This window comes from Meleagris gallopavo, chromosome 1 (genome assembly GCF_000146605.3).
Source record: "Meleagris gallopavo isolate NT-WF06-2002-E0010 breed Aviagen turkey brand Nicholas breeding stock chromosome 1, Turkey_5.1, whole genome shotgun sequence".
Lineage (NCBI taxonomy): Eukaryota > Metazoa > Chordata > Aves > Galliformes > Phasianidae > Meleagris > Meleagris gallopavo.
This window is the reverse complement of record NC_015011.2, coordinates 101,468,193-101,477,687: the sequence shown is the minus strand read 5'-3', so window position 1 is coordinate 101,477,687 and position 9,495 is coordinate 101,468,193. Positions and strand designations below refer to the sequence as shown.

Below are 9,495 nucleotides of genomic sequence, written 5' to 3'. Positions count from 1 at the left end.
TGCGACCTGGTGTAGGGAACCTCCTTTGGCAGGGTCGTTGGTCTCGATGATCTCTAGAGGTCCCTTCCAACCCCTACAATTCTGTGATTCTGTGACTTTCATTGTTTTGTGAGCTTAACATTCAGACAGAAAAATTTAAAAAGCCAAACCTTTTATTTACATAGGTTACATTTCAGAATTGATGACTTTCATTTTCAGCTGTGCAAATTACATTTTTCATTGCGTCTCTTGCTTCTTGAAATAATTTGGGCTCTTGTCTTTCATAGCTTCAGAACTGCAATCCAGCAGCTGCGTTGTTTTTGCAAGAAAACTGCATACAGCGAATGGCCCACATAGTGTCAATCAAATTGATGCAAAGTTTAAACACTGTGGCTCTTGGATTGAAGTTGGAGGTGATCTGTTGAGATGAAATTGTAGCAACATAGCCTCAAGAATGAAGCAAGCAGCCAGGCTGTCTGAGTGTGGGTGAAATCTGATGAATTATATTCTTCTTGGGCTCCCTCCAGAGTCTCAGTCAGTGTCAGTGTAATTTGTAAGGGCTGTGAATTCTAGAAGGAGCAGCACATCATGTGCAACACGTGTACATCGTATTTAAGGAAGTGAGGAATGCGTGAGCATTTTCTGTGGATGAAATAAGTGGTATTTAGTTTCTAAAGAAATGAAGTTCTCTAAGCACTTTGCTTTTTTATTTATCTTTCATTACAGTAAATAAGCTTATTGCATTTAAAGTAAGCAAGTTGATACTTGTGTCAAACTACTATAGCAGTATCCAATAAAAATTGGAAACTGGTCTCTGAGACCCGTGTTTGCACTTCTTGTGAAGTTATCAAGAATATTAGCTGGCATAAGTACTGACTGTGCTGGCACATAAACCAGATGTAGATCCATGCTTTTGGAAACGTGGGCTACATCCTTGCACTGTCATAGATGCTGTCTGTGGGTGGCCTCCCTCTGTGCTGCTGGGTACGAAAATGCTCCCGCAGGGTTTGGAAGCTGTGTAATTAGGGGAAAAGATTTGACAAATGTGTCCCGGAAAGCAGTGAAACAGATACAGCTATAGGAATTCTACTTGTCCTCTGCACTTTTGGTTGAAGAGTATTTGGAGTGTGGTAGCAGCATGCAGTCAATATGAATGCTGAAGTAATAAGCTGGTAATACTACAAGAAGCTGGACTACTATGGGGATGGCTTTTCTCTAAAATCTGTTTTCTCAGGAATGGGGCTTGCTGCTGTAAGGTCTTGGATTGCTGACAAAGAATAGCAGAGCATGCAAACAAATAACAAGAAGTACATAGAATTATAGAATCACAAAATCATAGAATAGCTTCAGTTGGAAGAGTCTTTGAAGATCATCTAATTCCAGCCTCTCTGATGTGGGCAGTATTGCCAGCCACTGAATTAAGCACCAGCTCAGGCTGCCCAGGGCCCCATCCAGACTGGCCTTAACATCTCCAAGGGTCAGACATCCACAGTTTCTCTGAGCAGCCGTGCCAGTGCCTCACCATCTTCTCACTGAAAAATTTCCCCTTAACATCTAATCTAAATGTCCCCTCTTTTAGTTTAAAACCATTCATCCGTATCCTATCACTATCTACCAGTGTACAGAGTTGTTTTCTGTCCTGTTTATAAGCTCCCATTAAGCGCTGGAAGGTTGCAATGAGGTCTACCCTGAGACTTCTCCAGATTGAACAGGACCAGATTCCTCAGTCTCTCTTCACAGGAGAGGTGCTCCAGCCTTTTGATTATCCTCGTGGCCCTCCTCTGGACCCATTCCAAAAGTTCCACATCTTTCTTGAGTTGACTATAAACAGTCATGAGACATGCAGAATTTGTTGCTTTGGTACTGCAACCATACTGTGTCAATCAGATTTTGTTGTATCACAATTTGGTCTGATTTGGCCTACTTTCATGACAGGGGATGAAGGAACCCACAGTCCCGTGCCCCAGGAAGAGGGCAAGAGGGGAGGAAGAAAAAAGGTAAGGAGATGGGCGTAGACAAGAATAGAAAACGAAACAGAATAATTAAGTCTTCTGTAGTTCATTCTTCTCTTCTGATACCTGGTAACCGGAACTATCGACAATCCATGGAACTCTTTAACTCCCAGTGCATTCCAAGATGTTATGATGCGGAATACTGATGATAGATCATAAAACCATGAAACGTAGTCACAGCAACAGACAGTGCATTTGAATGTTACTAACATGATCAATACAGACATTTTGTGATATTGTCTAGAATGCTGTTTCTCCACATACAAGTAGGAGCTCATATTAGACAACTGTTATGTTTACATAGTTTCTCTGATTTATCAACCAAAGCTCATATAAATGAAAATAGTGGCTAAGCCTCAATCAGTGATGAAAGTTGACACCTATCTGTATGATTAAGTATAGCATCAAGAGGAAGAATGCCAATTGGAAGAAACACTTTATCTATGTCATAATTTACTGTGTAAAACAGCATTGTTTTGTGTATTTCATCAATGACAACATAGTCTTGTAACAGCGAAGACTGAGAAATAATGTGAAAACTACCACACAAGTATTTCAAAGGAAGAGGAGGCCTCCATTCCTGAAAAAATTGCTGATCAGACAAATGATCTATACTTATTTCACGGGAGGTAACTACTTTTCTCTCATGGTAAAACTTTGAAATTTGACTTACAGAGTGGGAAAAGTAAGTAAAAATTGCTCATCTAGCATTTTTTTTCTGCTTTTGCATGCTTTTCAGAGAATGCTGTTTTGGATTTCTGGAGAAATGACAGAAAAATGGAACTTGAGGTCTTCAGTATTTCCATTGTCTTTTCCTGTTACATTCACAAAGCTTTTTGTCTTATATAACAAGAGGCTACTCCGTGTGGCTTAAAGGCTATCCTCTTTATTGACAGATTATGGATATTCTTAGAAAGTTACTTTTGAATAAAGAAGCAGGATATAATATATGCTTTTTGGTCTCAATTTCAAAAATGTATCTGTGTTGTAATGTGCTATGGCAGCATATTGCAGTGTTAATTTACGATGCCTATATCACGTCAGTTGTGCCTAATAGGGTATTAGTGCTTGACTTTGCACTCGCTCCTTTCTGTACACTGTTTAAACTCGTTTAACAGTTACTGTTAATGAAAACTGGTATAGTGGAAATTGCGTTCTGTGTGATATTATCTTTACATCTGGTTCCACCACATACGGATGTGTATCAGTGGCCAGAAGTCCTCATGTACAGTGCAGAACCAATAGGTCTTATCTTCTTCCTTCCCACTACCTCAGCTGCAATATGACTTTCTGAAAAATGATTTCCTGCTTCTCTTTGTTTCTCTGTTGTTTGTCTCTTCCAGACTGGCTACTTTTGAGAATATTTGTTCCAGCCCCAAGGTACAGCAGTTTATCTGAGTACTAAGAAATCACCCCTCATATTCCTCTTATTAACACAAGGTTTGTATTATCCAATTGTCCTAGGGGTGTTTCGTTTCAATATCAGACAATGTTTAGCTGATGCACATAATTACTTTTCCTGCATGTAAAAGCAAGAACTAAATTAAAACACAAGTTTTGTATCCATTTTCTAAAAGCTTTTTTAATCAAGAGTTAATGAAACAACCTGTCATCAGACAGCTGTACTGCTGAAATGACATGAAAAGCAAATCCATGGAGTCAGTTTGTTTGTAGACTTTCACATAAGTTTGGAGCTAGTGATGATTTGTTGTTTTTTCTGCAGTTTAACTTTGTTTGGTCTAGCTGGAAATGTGACAGTAGTGATGTCAGTATTTGCCAAAAGCTATACTTTTACAGGAAACCGTAATAGACATCATTCAAGGTTTTGACAAGATTTCACACAGCATAACAGGGCAATGCAGCTCAAATTCATCATAATAAAAGCCTTCGATGCCCATTTTGGGTGATGTGCTCATAACCTTACAGATGGGGTCCATGTGTAGTTGAATGAAACTATTCAGTTGCTTTGTGCAAAATGCTTGAACAGTGTGACAAATGTCTGTTAAAATGGTTTGCTAACGTTGACGTTAGAGGCATTAAAATATCAACACCATGTAATACAATGTAGCTGCAGGTCACAAGGTATCAGAAAGCACAGAATCATGTACCCCAGTCTTTGCAAGATTTTTTTCCAGAAACATATTAGAGACTACGTGCTGTAGAAGAGAGAAGGAAAGAGAAGTAAGGGTTCCTTAACTACGCAGAAATTGAAAGAACTGAGCTGGCCCTGTTTTCCTTGCAGAATTTCCAGTGTGCATTCATTTTCACTGGGCTGGTGGAAAGAGGTGTGGGCCTACGCTATCAAGAAGTCCTGGGCCTTTTTTTGGGCCCTTGTTCCTGGTGTTTCTCTTACAACTTCATGGCTGTCTGATGGGAATTGTATTCATGAGATATAGTGGTGACCATGTGCATTAAATACTCCTCATATCACTTGCTTATTCATAACGATATTGTTCTCCTCTGATCTGCAATGCTATGTGCTTTCCAAGCTTTCTGACTGTTTCTTCCTTTCAGATACTTTCTTAGCAAGCCACTATCAGTCTTGAAAGAAGATGCTTCATATTTCCCTGCCTAAAAGGAAGTATTTTGTTTTATAATTCCCTTCCACCCTTGATTTTCATGTTTTGTTTTTCCCCATTAAATGGCAGCTGGACTTGAACCACTGGGATCAAAAGCCTGTGCGTGGTCTTACTTTTCAGACTGCTAGCACTTTTAGTCTGCAGTAGGTATCATTAGATGATCAAAATCTTGAAATCTATCACCTTAATTTTTGCATAGAACACAATTATTCCATTGATTTATTAGAAAAAACACTTAACGCGATGAACACACATTTCTTTGAATAGAAATTAGCTGACGATGTTGTCTTTTTTATTTTCCACAGAAATGACAACTAGAGCAAAGAAAAAGGAAATAACCTGAGTAAGCAATCAAAGTTGCCAGCTCAAGGAATCTTCCTGTGCTTCAAATGAAGGCCATTAATTACAACAAGGCTGAAAATAAATTTATTTGCAGACTCTGGTCTTCACTGTGTCTGTAATATATGTTCACTATAAGAAGCTAAATGGCTTCCAGAAACATTCTAAGAAATGTGAATACTAGTGTATACCCAGTAGGTCATTTGTTAAACACCATCTTCCCTTTTCTCTTCTTGTCCATCTACTTCAGTATTTGCAAGATATGTGGATTTGAAAAGGCCTACACCAAAGTCACTCTTATTAACTCTGAGTCTGCTGATTCTGAGTTATTACAGCCTACACTCTATTTCAGCAGTATTTTAACTCGGGTTACTGCTGTTTTATATTAGTTATCTGCTTTGCAAATTTTATGAAATAATGAACTGTGTCACATGTTTTTTTGTTTTTTTTTGTTTTTTTTCCCCCCACATAGAAATAAACATATGGAAAGAAATGTTTTGTTTTTAGGAGGCTTGCCAGTTGATTCCGTGTCTATGTTATTACATTTGTGTTAGTAAAGGCTAGTGCCTGTACTTTGAATGGAAAAGGAGAAGATATGTGAGGATGGTTTACTCCTGGGAAATCATGTTTTGGGGTCTTGAATAGTTCCCTCAAAGTTCAATTTTTTCCAAAAAGCATCTTACTACCTGAGAAGAGGTTGACTGTCATGTCAATGTCCTTGTATATTATATTGGAGCTTCAGATATGTATTTAGCTTTCCTGGGTCTGATCCTTGATGCTGTGAAATGAGGTTTATCCTGGAAAGCTGGCATAAGTCTAATGTGTCATCTTATTTAAATTAAAGTTTGTCTGAAGATAGGTCAAGCTGATGATGTTCTGAAGGAACCAGTAGGGTGGTGATGGATGAAATCCTTAGCTTTATAGAAAAGCTTATCAGTAGCATAGATATCAAATCCTTATAAGACAATTGTGCTACTATATACTTCATGTCCTCAAGAATCCATTTACTTAATCTTCTGTTTTTTTTTTTTTTTTGTACTCAGCAAATATCCTTTGGGAAATGGGCCTGTACCTTGCTGTTCTTTTTGCTGCATAGTCTTAAGCCAGTCCACTGCTGCAGTGCAAGACAGTACCTATACCAGAAGAATGTTCAGCCTGTGAAGTTGGTGGCACTTGCTATTAAGTCTTGACAGTACTAAAGACATTTAAATTCTGACATTAAATTTTATTATTGACTTTTTACACTAAAGTGCATGAGCTGAAGCTTGAAGTCATTTACTAATTCTCAGGATCCTGAGATTGTCATGAAGTCACAAATTCACTATGAAAGCTCTCTTGGATAGTAAGCTTAGACACTAAGAAAAACGATAATATACACTGCATGGTTGTGCAAGACAGCTTTTACATCTGTTGTGCTAGAAATTCTAGGGACTGATCGAGCTCTCACTTTCCTTCACGTTTTTTACTTGCTAAATGATACCACTACAGAAAAGTGATACTAAAAGCACTGCTATGAATCAGAACTGTTTTTTTGTTTTTTTTTAATATGATAAAAGGGCAGCAATCCACTACAGCTGCATTATAACTGAATTGCTGCAACTTTGCAAGGATGACCATGCAATCAGAACATTTTGCTGACGGTGATTTTTCAGGCAACCAAATTTGCTAAATGTACAAAATGCAGACCAATCACTCTTCAAATGTTTTGACCTACTTTCTCCTTGAACTCATCCCAAAATAACAATAAAAAATAACTATGGAGAGAGCAGATTACACAGCTCTACAATTTCACTGATGGGAATGTGAATGCCATTAAAGTAAAAGTGCTTCCTGCTGGCAGACCAAGTATGTATTTGTGTGGTTGTAACTCCTCAATGCTCATTCAGATTTTGGGAGAGATACAAGGCCAGGGAAGGACACTTATGCTGACTTAAACATGCTCCTCTTAATTTAGTGTGTCATGCTATTGTGTTTCTTTTAATTCATCTGTGTAAAAATGTGTGCTACGGAATCAAGAGCCGTTTATAAAGTTAAGCCCAGTTTTCATATAGCTTAAGTTAAATTCCAGAAGTCTTTTTCTCTTAACAGTTTGTAGTTTCATTTGTTTGGTGAGCTATTACTGATTCCTCTTTATATTTTTTGACAGTCATCTTCCTGGATATTCTAATTTTTGATTCTTAAAAAAAAAGTCACGTAATTCTTTTGGACTTCTGCCTTTGTTCTTTCCTTTCCCTTTTAAAATATGTCCTTATCTTTGTGGGAGTAGGTGGAAGGTGCATGATTGCTCAGAGGTATGTTTGAAAAGCAGATCTGCAGATTCCGCTTTGTAAAGGTCTGCTCTGAAAATCCTTAAAATCTCTGCTTTACTGGCAAAGGTATTAATGAACTTTAAAAAGAGAGGGAGTCGACAGGAAGAACTAATCCCTCCCAATCCAAAACAAAAACCCAGATCTGCTGCATTTCCTTCCTTTCAGCATCATACAAATTGTACACTTTCAGTGTTCCTCCCTACGTTTATCTTCCCAGCCCCTCAGGAGAGTTACTCTGTCATTTCCAGTAGGAAGATGATTTGCATAAACCAGTTCCTTTTCATGATTATATTCAGGAAATCAGAATTATAGTCTGATGGCGTTTTGCTTTTGTCCTAGAAGTTGTTAAAATGAGTCACCGGGCAACCTCTAATCCCATTTTTAACCATATACAGACATGTATGGGACTGAAAATGAAGGCAGTTTTGTGTATTGGAAGAATTCAACCCACTTAAGTGCTTTCTAGGATTTTAAATTTGCAAAGCATTTACATGCTGAAAGGTAATTTCATGCTTTGTTTAATCAAGTTTGTGTAAGCTAAGAAATTGTCCTGTGAGCATGATACACATTTTGAACAGCAGAACCTCAAAATGGCTTAAAAGTAAATGATTGAAGGAAGACATACATATGCATAAGCAGTAGCGTTGTCGGTCTCCCAGTAAACTAGCTTTCTGCAGACTGTGTGAGTCCCTGTGCTCCCCTTCTGTCAACAAGTAGTTCTACTGACCTTAGTCCAAAGGAATTCTCTGTTCAGCACAAATACTCTTTTTTTTTTGCCTCTTGGTATCATAAATCCTGGGTATTGGACTGCTTGACTAAAAAAGAAAGTACCTCCTACCAGCATCAGAGGGCAGTATCTTCAAAGCAAGCACACACTACCACTTTCTTTTCCTGGTTTTAGGTGACTGATCTGAGTGATAACCTTCTCGTTTGAATCAAATTTGAGAGCTTCAACTCACTTCTGAGGATGATGTATACAATTTATTAGGTAGTATTTCCCCTTCTTTCATTGGTATGAAACAAATGGCAAACTGAAAAATCATCTTTTTAAAACTAGCAATTTTCTTTCTATAAGCAGCGATGCATAAAAGGCAGAAATTTTAGCTGATGAGTGAAAGTTCCCAACAGGAATGAACATGAGGAGAATGTCATGCAACTTGGTCCATTGTGTTTTAATTTTGAGAACACTGCTATATAGAAACATGATATTTAGATTAGAATCTCAAGACCAGAGTCTTCTTTTGGTTGCCAGCAAGTAAAGTTACTATGAGAGTGGTGAGGTGCTGGAACAGGCTGCCCAGAGAGGTTGTGGATGCTTCATCCCTAGAGGAGTTCAAGGCCAGATTGGATGGGGAACCAGGGCAGCCTGGTCTAGTATTAAATGTGGTGGTTGGTGGCCCTGCCTGTGGCAGGGGGGTTGGAGATTCATGATCTTTGAGGTCCCTTCCAACCCTGGCCATTCTGTGATTCTGTGATTTTTTAATAAACATGTAGTTTCATGCCATACTGATTCTATGTATATATTATTTTTATAATAGCCTTAGTTTATAATAGTTATGGTTACCACTTTTTAAGAATTAGTTTAACCAAATGCAGCAAAACTTAAAACATTGGGATCACAATCTCCAGTTGTTCCTGAGCTGATGAATTGTAAGCTGACTTATGGAGCACAGCTGTCTGTAAAGTCCAGCACCTTGATGAGCTTTGATTCCCTAGCCTGCCTCCCTTTAATGTACTCCTTGGGAGTGATAGTGGACTTTGCCTACAAGAAGGAGGAGACGTAGTCTGGGATGATGGAAATGTTTCTGGAAGGACAGGACTTTCATAGAGCTCCATTGTTTGTCAGTAGCTTTTTAGTACAGCTCTCATAGCTGCAGATGAATAATTTTGAATAGCATTTATTTTATGTCTGTGTTCACGTTCTTCCACTTTTGCAATAATCTTCATCTTACACAGTTAGTATAAAATTTATATCTGATGTGTATGGACTAAGAAAATGAACCTCTCACTCCTCTTCAGGTATTCTGTAGGGACGAGCTGTGCAATAGGACCTTATGGTGCAGATTCAGGGGAAATATTAGGATTATGTTTTATAGTTTTTTAGTGTTTATAATAGGAGCTTCTGTATAATCAAATTAGTGGTAAGCATCTACATAGAAAAAGTATGATTTTTGGCCAAACAGTGCAGATTCGAACAGCTCTATAGAAGCCATAAATGTCAAACCTACTCCCCCTTCAGAGGCTTTGGCTTTATCTTAAAGAAACAATGACATTTCA

The 9,495-nt window shown here is 38.1% G+C and overlaps 1 long non-coding RNA gene across 1 annotated transcript; it reads left to right on the top strand.

Annotated features, from left to right (window-relative positions):
* The first annotated feature begins 1,847 nt into the window (after positions 1-1,847).
* Positions 1,848-5,007, top strand: LOC104914047. Its single transcript, XR_004158798.1, has 3 exons — positions 1,848-1,976; positions 3,335-3,431; positions 4,876-5,007. It is a non-coding gene; the product is annotated as an uncharacterized LOC104914047 (long non-coding RNA).
* The last annotated feature ends 4,488 nt before the right edge of the window (positions 5,008-9,495 follow it).